Here is a 12458-nt window from a genome sequence, read left to right as displayed (position 1 = left end):
TGAACCCCCACGTGATATCCTCATTCGACTTCTAGAATACATAGAAACTAAAAGCGGGGAAGGTGGGAGGGAATTACCTATGTGATTCGGGTAAGTATATTAATCAAATGAAAATTTAATTAAAAATTTTCGATTAAATTACATATTCTTACTCCGAATCACATAATAGCAGATAACTCCAACAAGGTGGTGGGTAAGATCAAAAAAGTTCAAACTCACTCTAAAGTTCTGGAGAGACATAAACCAGCTGCCGCCAAGGAAGGAATGGACCGAGACCCATCCTGACAGAGGGCAGCAATGTCTGCAGAACCTGATAAGACAAAATCCTAGAGCCAGAAGCTGTGCGCAGGACATCATCCAACCTCCTAGACCGAAAAGGCCAAGGAGGAGGCCCAGGCCCTGGAAATGAGCTCGGGCCGAGCCGAGGGAAAGATAGCATATAGCTATGACAAGGCGGAGGGAAAGAAAATCCCTTGCCAAGAAACTGGCCCACTGCCAAAAGTCAGGAAAAGGATCCCGTGAGAAAGAAACCTCTGACTCACTCTAAACCCTTGCCAGGAACTGGCCCACTGCCAAAAGACAGAAAACGGACCGAGAACCAACCTGACTGACAGCCGAGATGTCTCTCAGGCAAGAAATGCGAAAGACAACATCAGAGAGCCAGTAAGCTGTGCCCAGCGCTTCTTCCAAACTTCTGAACCGTAAAACAGTCCGGAAAAGGACCCCAGTCTTGAATAAACCCGACCGAGTAGAGGGAAGGACAAGCTGCCCCCCCCCCTTTATATTGGAAGGAAATGCTAATGGCCTGGAAAAGATCCGTGCGTAAGGTTGTCGGCTCAGCCCTGAAAAGGACCGACCGACCCTCACGGAGACCATAAGGCAAACATGCCAAAGTAAGAAAACTTTGGGATGGAGTGAGGCCCGAAAGGCCTTTGAGAGAACAGTCAGCTCCAGAAGAGTGACCAAACTCCAAAAAGGGAAAGAGAGAGACGCCTGAGTACCAAGTACCAGAGTCCAACTCAATGAGCAAAACTCAAGGGAGACGGTCACCAGTCGTCCTCTACCCATCCCTGCGAAAGCAGAGAGAGGGGTAAAATGAGGCCGAAGCGACCTATGATAGTGCGTAAGCACCGGAAATGCGGACCCGCAGTGGCCCAATCCTAATGTGACCGGAGACCGGAAACAAAATGACAAAAGCCAGAGTGTTCGCAGAGCAGACTGCTTGTAGGTAATTGAACATGAAACCCGAAACAGAAAGAACGAGGCTGGTAAGAAAAACGGAAAACCGTGAAACGAACCAGCCATCAGACTCCCGAGTTCTCAGGAGAAAAATGTAATAGTCACAGCTGCAAGTGATAAAAGGGTGACCAAAAATCGGAAACCCAACCCAGCAGAAATCGTCCCAACTCACCTCGTGCAAGCATGAGGGAGAAGAGGAAGAGACGAAATCCGAAGTCACAAGAACCAAAATGCCAAAGTCGCAACACGACGGGCAGGAGACTATAGCACAGGCTAAGGCTGAGAGCCTTGCTGCCCGTAGGCCGGCCATTGTACCAAAGTACCCAAAGTACACAGGTACCGTAAGAAACAAAAGTTTCGGCCGCCAAACATTAGCTAGACCTCTGCCCAAAAAGGGGGAGGAGTAGCCAAGAAACCTGAGAAAAAATGACAAGCCAAGAATGACTTCTCAAACATGCATTGCCCAGACAATGCACCCTCAGGAAAATCTGAATGTTACTTCCGAGGCCAACTCAAGTGAACCTTAAGTTTGGACGAAACACCAGAACGCGTCTGATCGCTAGAGAAAGACAGAGTCAGACTCGGCGAAAGACAAACCAGGACCAAGTCCAGAAGCTCGTGGCAAAGAGAAAACGGGGAAGCCCAAAGGCAGAAACCCCCCCTTTAAACGGAAATCGACCTCTCAGCACCCATACGCTGGGAAAAAGAAAGAATGTCGAAGCCCGAAGCCACAAGCACAAGGAAAGCAACAACCACCACCGCCAACGGATGAAATGGCTGTTGCTCCAGCCGAGGCTAAAAGCCCCGAAGCCCTAAGGCCAGCTGTTGTTCCAAAACCCAGCGTATCTATGCCGGCTGAGAAAGCAACAATCTCTCCTGTTACACCTGAGCTGAGGACTTAGGCTGCTTAAGCTGAGTCCGCTTAGGTATAGCCTGCTTAGGAGCGGCCTGCTTTTGCTGCTTTCAGATTTTGAAGCTCAAAAGAAGAGAACCGCTGTTCTCTGTTGGTCTCAATCCCCTGCTTCTGGCATGAGAGGCCAGGCTGCCGGAGAGAGACCGTCCATCAAGGATGACGATCTGAGAGTGTTCCTTGTCGACTCCTCAGAAAACCGGGAGTGAGCAAGAAACAAGTCCCTTCTGCACGAGACCGCATGGAAATAGTGCAGAGAGGACAGCCTCATCTGTGCCTCGTTCACCCTTGTAAGTGTGGAGAGGAGTGAGAACACTTCCTCCGCGTCCTGCTCTTTACTAAGAGTAAAGGGCGCCAAGGAACCTGCCAGAGCGCGAGAAAGCGCCCGCAGGAGAGTCTCGGAAGTGGAACTGAGTCCCAAAAGTTGTCAGCCCCCTTCTTCAGAGAATAGGAGAGTCTGCTCATAGCGGCAGAACAGAATCCTTCCTCAACGGCTTCGTAAGAAGCGAAAGAAGTTCCGGCGTGACCGGAAACGGCGCACGCGGACGGGCAAAGGACAACAGAAGGTTCCGAGACGACCTTGGCCAAGGCAACTTCCTCTGAGCCGCTAAGGGCACTAAGGAGGAAGCCTGCGCAGGAGCGGCAAGGTATTCCAATGCCAGCTCCGGAGCTGAACCATGAGGAACCAGCAACGGAACAGACGCCGGAGGCAACCCCCTGCCGAAGAGGGAGGCTTGGCGAAGAGGCGAGAAAGGTGAAAAGCTACTAAAGGTGATTTTTCCAACCGGAAGTAGCTGTTCTCTCTTTGCCAACCGGAAATCAGCCATCGCCGACGGACCGGACGCCGAAGGCGTGGCCGAAGACGAAGCTTCTTCCGGAAAATAGCGTGAAGTGACTTTCGCGGCAGCTTCAAGCGCAACCCTGAAGCTGGCCGGAGCCCCCACGAGCGTCTGCTCATCATCAACGGACCTGGAGTCCGAAGCGACAATGGAAGGGGATGGCTCAAAGCCAAAAGAACCCGACAAAGACGCTAAGAGAGGAGGCCAGAAGCCTGAAGTCCTTCCTGCCGGCAATCGATTGTGCTCATTCCCTAACTGAGAGGAGGAAGAGAGGAATCAAAAACCAAGGAAAGTGGAAGAGAGGAGCTAGCGGCCACCACCGAAGTGTGTGGATGCTGCTGTCCCAACAGAGGCAAGAAGCCTGTATGCCCAGAGGGCAACCCTTGTTCGAAATTCGCCGGCGACCAAACGGAAGCAGCGGGAACTGAACAGGAAAATCCGGGAGGAGCCGGAAGTGCGGCAGCAACAGCAGCGCTATCCAAAGCTGGTGCTGAGCCACCTGCGAGCTGAAGCTCGGAACCCAAAGGTAGGCCGTAGGCCAGAACCGGAAGTGACAGTAACCTGTGCACTACCCGCTTGACCTACACTTCCTGCCAAGGCCGGAAGCGAAGCTGCCGGAAACGGCTGCTGTGCAAAGGGCAAAGCTCAAACCGGAAAGGGCCATGGGCTGCCCACACACCGATGAACTAACATTTCCAGCCGGAGCCGGAAGAGAAGCCGTCACGGACGACTGCTTACGTATAGCGCAGCTCAAGCCGGATGGGATCATTGTCTGTCCGCTTTCCAACGAGGCACTACTTCCGTGAACCGGAAGCGCAGCTGTCGCGTACGACTGCCGATGTAAGGCAAGGCTCAAACCGGACGTGACAGTAGCCTGTGCACTAACCAGTGAACCTACACTTCCGGCCGGAACCGGAAGAACAGCTGTCGTGGGCGACTGCTGCCGTAGGACAAGGCTCGAACAGGACATGACAGTAGTCTGTGCACTAGCCAGTGAACCCCTACTTCCGGCCGAAGCTGGAAGCAGCTGTCGCGGACGACTGCTGACGTAAGTCGAAGCTCGAACCAGACGTGACAGTAGCCTGTGCACTAGCCGGTGAACCTCTTACTTCCGGCCGAAGCTGGAAGCAGCTGTCGCGAACGACTGCTGACGTAAGGCGAAGCTCGAACCGGACGTGACAGTAGCCTGTGCACTAGCCGGTGAACCTCTTACTTCCGGCCGAAGCTGGAAGCAGCTGTCGCGGACGACTGCTGACGTAAGTCGAAGCTCGAACCGGACGTGACAGTAGCCTGTGCACTAGCCAGTGAACCTCTTACTTCCGGCCGAAGCTGGAAGCAGCTGTCGCGGATGACTGCTGACGTAAGTCGAAGCTCGAACCGGATGTGACAGTAGCCTGTGCACTAGCCGGTGAACCTCTTACTTCCGGCTGAAGCTGGAAGCAGCTGTCGCGAACGACTGCTGACGTAAGTCGAGGCTCAGCCAGATGGGACCATGGTCTGTCCGCATTCCAGCGAGTCCCTCCTTCCGGGAACCGGAAGAGCAGCTGCCGTAAACGGCACATACCTTGTACTGGCCGCATCCCCAAAGGGACATGCTCAGGCGCACCCCCGCAAGCGGGAGCCACCGAGTGCCGGCCAAGGAGAGAAGAGAGTCCCAGCAAGAGGAGTCCAAAGACATCACGGACGCCGGAAGACTTCAAGGCTCTGGTGCCGAAAAACGATCCCGGAAATAGAGAAGAAGAGGAACCGTAAGGCTTAAAAAGGGCGCTTGCCCTTACCCTCCCTCGCAAAACATTAACCTCACTATCAGCCAAGCTGACAAGTGGTTAACACAAACTACTGAAAATTTAGCTAAGTCCAGAACGGACCTAAAATTCAGCAGAGTAATCAACTAGCAAAATTATAATAGCTTACGCAAGGCAGCTAAATAACAGCCTACAAAGGTAGTTACAGTCCGAGAAAGGACGCAAACACCTCAATAGAACACAAATGCTAGGATAAAAAACGGCTACCAAAAGGAGGCCACAACAAAGACTACTAATAGAATTCTAAGTCCAGAAACGGATGAAGAATTTAGTAGAATAAAAAACTGAGCACTAGTACAATAGCCACTGACAGCAGCTAAAACTAACAGCCTACCAAGATAGTTAAGCGTCCGAGCACGGACGAAAACGACTCAGTAGAAACACAGCGTGCTAGCCGAAAATAGCTCCAACTGGAGGCCAACAACAACAACTACTGTAATTCGAAGTCCATAACGGACCCGAAATTCAGCAGAATAATAAACTAGCAACTACTGGAAAATAACACAGAAATTTCAGTACAGCAAAAGAGTGCTCGAGTGCACTGAGCAAACGTTCAAAGTCCGAGCACGGACCCAAACATGTCAGTGGAAACAACACGTGCTAGTACAAAAAATGGCGACCAAAATGGAGGCCACAACAAGAAACCACTGAAGAAACTTCTGAGTCCAAAGGACGTAAAAAATTTCCAGTAGAATCAATACAATGGCAAAATAAGACAAGGAACAATCTCACCAACTGGAAACCAGCTAGGAGAGGACGGGGAGCCGAGGCCGGAGGGCGTCAGGCTGACGCTCAAAAACGACCAAGGAGCAAAGCGAAAAGACGACCTGTCTCTCTGGCTGAAAGGAGTCGAATGAGGATATCACGTGGGGGTTCAGTAGCTGTGACGTAGTGCACGCTACGGGAGGTAACCCTAGGTGGCAAGTTTGCTACTTTTTTGTTTGGGTTGCTTCCCTTATACTATGGACGGGATAGCGTTTTCAGGCACCTTAGCATCTCGACTGCGTCAATGCTATTATGTGATTCGGGGTAAGAATATGTAATTTAAGCTAAATTTAAGCACATTTATTGAAATTCAGATCAAAATCTAAAATCATGCACATTCGTAATTCACACCAACTATGCATTACGCTTCTCTGTTTTCACGTCAATCGCAATCAAAAAGGTATACAGATAATACCAATACGTACGGATATAAACAAAATTAAGAACATTATAGCGATGATTAATGTATTCGCACAGTCGTTTTTCGTACACACACACAAAAATAGGCACATTATACCAATAATAATATATTTACTTTACTGAGTATTATGATTATGTCATCAAAAGTCAAACACTCGTTATAGGAAGGGAGACAGGTCTAGAACCGAACGTTCGTCGTCCAAGGAAAGAGAGAGAGAGAGAGAGAGAGAGAGACAGACAGACAGACAGACAGAGAGAGAGAGAGAGACAAGAGAGAGAGAGAGACAGAGACAGAGAGACAGAGAGTGTCATGCCAAAACATGATTTTCGCAGTGTAGATCTATAACAGTCAATAACATCAAGATAGGCAGCACGTAACACACACACCCCCCCCCCCCCCCCCCCCCATGGTTTATGCAGTCGACAGGTGATTTCAGAGGCCGGACTCCATCTGCCATAGAAAATTAGAAATATCAGAGTGCGAGTACCATCCTAAAAAAAGTGCGTGTCTCCATGAAACTATTGGGACTGTACACCACCTGTACAGTGGCCGGCAAAAGTATTGCACCAAATAGAAAGAGGAAAGGTCTAACAATTTAGACACTTTTCAAACGGCCATTTTAATACAATCAAGTATACTACAATCATGAATTTTTAACATAGTAAAGACGAAAGTCCCCTCTTTCTTGTGATACCAAATCTGTTAGCAAATGAAGAGTTCTTACATATCTAATTAGGACCGTTAAAATGTGAGGTAATTTCCCGATTCGTTCAAAGCAATTTTAGTCATTTCCGTTCTTCCCATTTGGTGCGATACTTTTGCTGGCCACTTTATTTATTTATTTGGTATTTAACGTCGTTTTCAACCACGAAGGTTATATCGCGACGGGGAAAGGGGGGGGGGGGGGGAGATGGGATAGAGCCACTTGTTAATAGTTTCTTGTTCACAAAAGCACTAATCAAAAAATTGCTCCAGGGGCTTGCAACGTAGTACAATATATTACCTTACTGGGAGAATGCAAGTTTCCAGTACAAAGGACTTAACATTTCTTACATACTGCTTGACTAAAATCTTTACAAACATTGACTATATTCTATACAAGAAACACTTAACAAGGGTAAAAGGAGAAACAGAATCCGTTAGTCGCCTCTTACGACATGCTGGGGAGCATCGGGTAAATTCTTCCCCCTAACCCGCGGGGGGTTGCTGGCCACTGTACACCATTACATGTTCGATGTTTGTTGTACAATGTTCAGAAGCAGCCTTAAAGTAAACCTTTTAAACTTTCAATTACTTCCACGGCGCACAACCGATGACTACCGCTCTGTACAAGGATTTTCCGTGGTGTGCAACCGTCAAACTGTTTAGTGTCCTTGCATATCCGTAAAATATGAAGTAACTATGTAACATTAGCTAATAAAATTTAACCCAAATGGTCAATAAATAATCATTGATTACATTTTAATTGTCTGTAGCTTTGTCCGAAAGCTTGATTTTTAGTGGTGAAGGTTGAAAGTCAAAATTTACAAAAATGCGCTTGAACAAGTGTAAATAATCACAGTTCAACATTCCCACGTAAATGCAATCAATGAAAAAAATCGATGATGTGATGCTACAACACCTAAGTTCAACGTGTAAACAAAAGTTATATGATAATCTACTAGAGAAGAGATTTGTAATTTTGTGGAGAAACTCACCTCGCGTGTCCTGATCCCGCGGCTTTTAGTCAATCCAACCGATCCCGCGGCTTTCAGTCGACGCAACCGTTTATATGGCGTGAGGTGGCTACAGAAGGCAAGTGGTCTGTGAATGCCCAAGAGTGAACAAAACTCAAGGTCCTTCTTCTAGAGGTGAAATGTCTCGAATAGTACACATATGTATACCGGTGGGTCAGGGATGTTGCTACAAATTCATACCTATAGGACAAATGTCCTGAGTTCTTCGGCATCAAAAGGACATTTGACCGCTTTCAGAAAGTGTAATAGGACATTATGAATTTGCGCCAAACAGCTTATAACACATTCCATGGAATTGTTCCAAAGTCATGTGCCCACACACACACGCACACACACACCCACATGCGCACGCTGTAGAACACACACATAATATAGTAAATACATCAACACAGTGTGCGTATAATGGAAAATTTCCTAGATAAATTTTCATTTAATTAATATACTTACCCGAATCACATTAGCACATTAGCATTGAGTCACCTGAGATGCTTATCACTGAAAAACGCTTACCCGGCTAAAAATTTTAAAGGGAAGCAACCCCATCACCAAAACGAAAGTGAAAGTAGCTTTGGTAATGGGCCAGCACACTGGGAGTTACCTCCCATACGGGTGTGTGCCACGTCACTTCCTCTAGGAACACGTGCCTATTCTCATACGGCTTTAAAAATCTTAAAACCATACGCGGGGCAGGTGGGAGGGAATACAGTATGTGATTCGGGTAAGTATATTAATTAAATGAAAATTTATCTAGGAAATTTTCCATTAAATAACATATTCTTACTCCGAATCACATTAGCAGATAACATCAACAAGGCGGTGGGCTAGAAATGAATCAAAACTCACCATCAAGTTCTGGGCAGGAACTGACCTGCTGCTATGAGCGCTGGAAGGCCTCTGGAGCCATCCTGTCGAAGAGCCGAGACGTCCCGAAGATAAAAGTTTATGAAAACATCTTCAGAACGCCAAAACGCAATTGTCAGCACCTCCTCTAGACATCTGGAGCGCAGTACTGCCAGAGAGGATGCCCACGCACTCATTTCATGGGCTCGGGCCGAGTCAAGTGGCAAGGAGGGCATGACCACCCCCCCTCTTTGTGCGACTCCACTCATAAGCTTGCCTAATGAGCGAGGACACCCACCGGGCCAACGATACCTTCGACAAATCTTACTCGCGCCTAGAAAAGGGCGAGATAAACAGCAACTTCTGAGAACTAGACCGAAACGGCTGAGTCCGGGCTAAGTACAGACGAAGAGCCCTCACAGGGCAATTGACCGAATCAAGGTCATCCGGGGCCAACGCGCTGATCAGAGCCTTGACTCTAACCAGCGGAGAGGCCTGCCCCGGAGACTGATTCTTGGCCAGGAAATCGGGCCGGAAACGCAAAGATGCGGAACCGTCCGACTAAAAGGAGATATCTCCAGGCTGACCCAACAGGGCGTGGACCTCGCTACCCCGTCGGGCCGTTGCCAACAAAAGAAGAACCAGCGCTTTGCGAGTGACATTGAACAGAATGGCCTCGCTCAAAGGCTCAAAATCCGCAGAACGTAGGAATTCCAGGATTAAAAACAAGTCCCACTTGGGAGCGGGCAAACGAGCTTTAGCTTCCTTAAGAGCAGCCCCTTTAATGACTGCAGCTATAACGCCCCCGACTCGAACAGACCAACCGATCTGCTTAAGAGTCGCCGAGATAGCGAAGCGCCGGACCCTCAACGAGGAGCCTGAGGCGCCCTGCGAAGACATGAAAGAGAGGCGGTTGGCGACCTGAATAGAGCGCGGAGCCACCGAACTCACCCCTGTAGCTGAACACCAGGCAGTCCATGCCTTCCAGTGGGAAGCATAAACTGATGAGGTGGACGCTCTATGCGAGCGAGCCACCAAGTCCAGACGGATGGAAGCCATCAGGAGAGGCAAAGTGGAGCGAATCTGAGCTTGGAGCTTGTCCACCCTTCTCTGAGAAGGCTGGACAGTCCACGCGACCGTGTCGAAAGACATCCCCAGATAAGTGAATGTCTGTGACGGGGTCAGCTCCGACTTTCCCCGGTTGATCGAGAACCCCAACAAGTTGGATTCTCGAAGAACCATCAGGGTATCTTGCGAACAGCCGCTCTGGGACTGGTTCATGATGAATCAGTCGCCCAGATAAGCCCGCAGGCGGATACCCTAGGACCTCACCAGTGCACAGACCTGTCTCACCACCATGGTGAAAATCCATGGTGCGAGGGACAGCCCGAAAGGGAGTGCGCGAAACTGGTAGATCTGATCTCCCCACCGGAAACAAAGCCATTTCCGGTCGGCCGGATGCATAAGAATGAAAGTATGCGTCCGTGAGATCGATCGAGGTCACCCAGTCTCCTGGGCGGAGAGAGTCTCGGACAGAGGCTGGCGTCTCCATCTTGACTTTTATCTCACTCAAGAAAGTGTTGAGGAGAGATAAATCCAACACGGGACGCCGTCCTCCTGACGCTTTGGGAACGGCGAAAAGACGCCCTTAAATCCCAGGGAGCTATGGACCCGAACTCTCTCCACCGCGCCCTTCTGCTCCAGGGAGGCAATTCCCGACTGCAAGACGGAACGTGCTTCCTGCGAGAAGAGGGGCTTGAACCGCGGCGGCACTCGGGTAAGAGGCGCCTTTTCCTCCCGCCAGAGCAGGCGGAAGCCCGATCTCACCACTCCCACAATCCATTGGCTGTCTACTACCGACATCCAACGAGAAAGCGCACGGGAGGGGCCTCCCGCCATCACCAAGGTGGAAGGCGGGAGGGGGGTGAGATCGGGAGCGCTTCATTGGGGGTGTGGCTTACTCCCAGAGCCACCACACCCCCTCCCCGATGCCGTCCTCTTCTTCCCGCCACGAGCGACCGGCAGAGCCTGCCGCTTCTGAGCTGGCTTGAGGTTCGACAATGTCTGAGCCTGCTTTTGCTTAGAAGGCTTAGACTGTTTCACCCCCTGCAGAGTGAAGTCGAGGAACTGACTGTCCTTGTTCGACTGAATCTCCTTCTGTCTGGCATCCATTGCCAGAGAACAGAAGCGAGATTCCTCTGAGACCGGGGAGACTCTCAAGGTCTCCCTAGTAGCCAGCTCCGTGAACTGGGACTGCGAGAGGAAGAGATCCCTCCTACAGAGGACCGCTTGGGTGTACTGTAGGGAGGAAAGACGCAATTGTTCCTCATTGACCTTGGCCAAGGCGGTCAAAAGCGCAGAGACATCGTCCGCATTTTGTTCTTCACTGAGAGTGAAAGGAACCAGCGAATCGGTCAATGCCCGATACAGAGTCCGAACAAGAGTCTCCGCAACGGAGGACAGTTCGATCTGCCGACGTCCAACCTCCTCAGCAGAGAGGAGGGAAGCCTCAGAAACCGGCAGAACCGGATCATGCTTGATCGGTTTAGCCAGAAGAGGCAGCAATTCCCGGGGAACCGGAAGGGTAGCCCTAGGGAGTGCAAAAGACGCCAGCCAGCTCTGGCTCTGAGTGGGCAAGCTAAGCTTCCTATTGCCCGTAGGCACAAAGGAAGAGGCTTGAGAAGCCGACGCCACCCACTGCTGAGCTGATTCCGGAACTGGACCAAAAGGAAGCAGTAACGGAACAGGCACTGGCCGAATACCACTCCCCGCATGTGCTGGACGAACCAGCGAATGCGAAAGTTGGTAAGCCACTGACGGAGACTCGGCGAACCGGAAGGAAGAAACATCTTCCTGTGCCGGCCGGAAGTCCGCCATGGCCGAAGGAACGAACGGAGCGGAAGAGTCCGCAGCCACCACCCCTTCGGGGAAAAAACGAGACGCTACTTCCGCCGCGATGTCAAGAACAGACTTGAGCTTCGACGGAAACACGCCCTGAGACTCCTCGTTGACCACTGATGGAGCATCAGAAGTCACCCATGGAACCATGACCAAAACCACCAGTTCCGGAAGCAGAAGCATGCCCTGGCAAACCGGAAACCGGAAATGCCTGTGCACGAACATCATCCTGCAACCCAGAACCTTGTGAAGGCAAGGGTAGGCAGGACGACCATCCGTAAAAACCGGAGCTGGATGAGCTGACGTCACTACCCCATCCGAGTGGAGTGATGCCTGCTCAAGCCTAGGCACTAAATGGCCGGAAGGCGTACGCTGGAATCCACCCTCTGATATCCGGAAGGAAGCACCAGAAGAGGAAGCAGCGTGTCCGGCCGAAACCGGAAGTGTAGCCGACGAAAACCGCACAATGCGGAATTGAAGGCTGCACTGGTTGACTTCGTGATCCGAAGGACCGGAAGTCAGTGAATACTCCATACTGCCGCAGCCACCGTAGCGTGCCTGCGTGGACGGATCATCACTTCCGGCGAGTGCCGGTAGTGTAGCCGACAGAACCGCGCAATGCGGAAGCGAAGGCTGCACTGAAACCAAAAACACCAGTTCCGGAAGCAGAAGCATGCCCTGGCAAACCGGAAACCGGAAATGCCTGTGCACGAACATCATCCTGCAGCCCAGAACCTTGTGAAGGTAAAGGGTAGGCAGGACGACCATCCGCAAAAACCGGCGCTGGATGAGCTGACGTCACTCCCCCCATCAGAGTGGAGTGATGCCTGCTCAAGCCTAGGCACTAACTGGCCGGAAGGCGTACGCTGGAATCCACCCACTGGTATCCGGAAGGAAGCACCAGAAGGGGAAGCAGCGTGTCCGGCCGAAACCGGAAGTGTAGCCGTCGGAACCGCGCAATGCGGAAGTGAAGGCTGCACTGGTTGACTTCGTGATCCGGAAGGA

At 50.7% G+C, this 12458-nt stretch overlaps 1 protein-coding gene across 2 annotated transcripts in view; it reads right to left on the bottom strand.

The window, feature by feature from the left end:
• LOC138960789 (NADP-dependent malic enzyme-like) overlaps nucleotides 1–12458 on the bottom strand; it is a 120784-nt gene that overhangs the window by 73251 nt on the left and 35075 nt on the right. The gene's annotated exons all lie outside the window — the stretch shown is intronic.

This window comes from Littorina saxatilis, linkage group LG3, assembly GCF_037325665.1.
Source record: "Littorina saxatilis isolate snail1 linkage group LG3, US_GU_Lsax_2.0, whole genome shotgun sequence".
NCBI classification, from domain to species: Eukaryota; Metazoa; Mollusca; class Gastropoda; order Littorinimorpha; family Littorinidae; genus Littorina; species Littorina saxatilis.
Note: the sequence above shows the minus strand (reverse complement) of the source record. Positions and strands in the feature narration are given on the sequence as shown.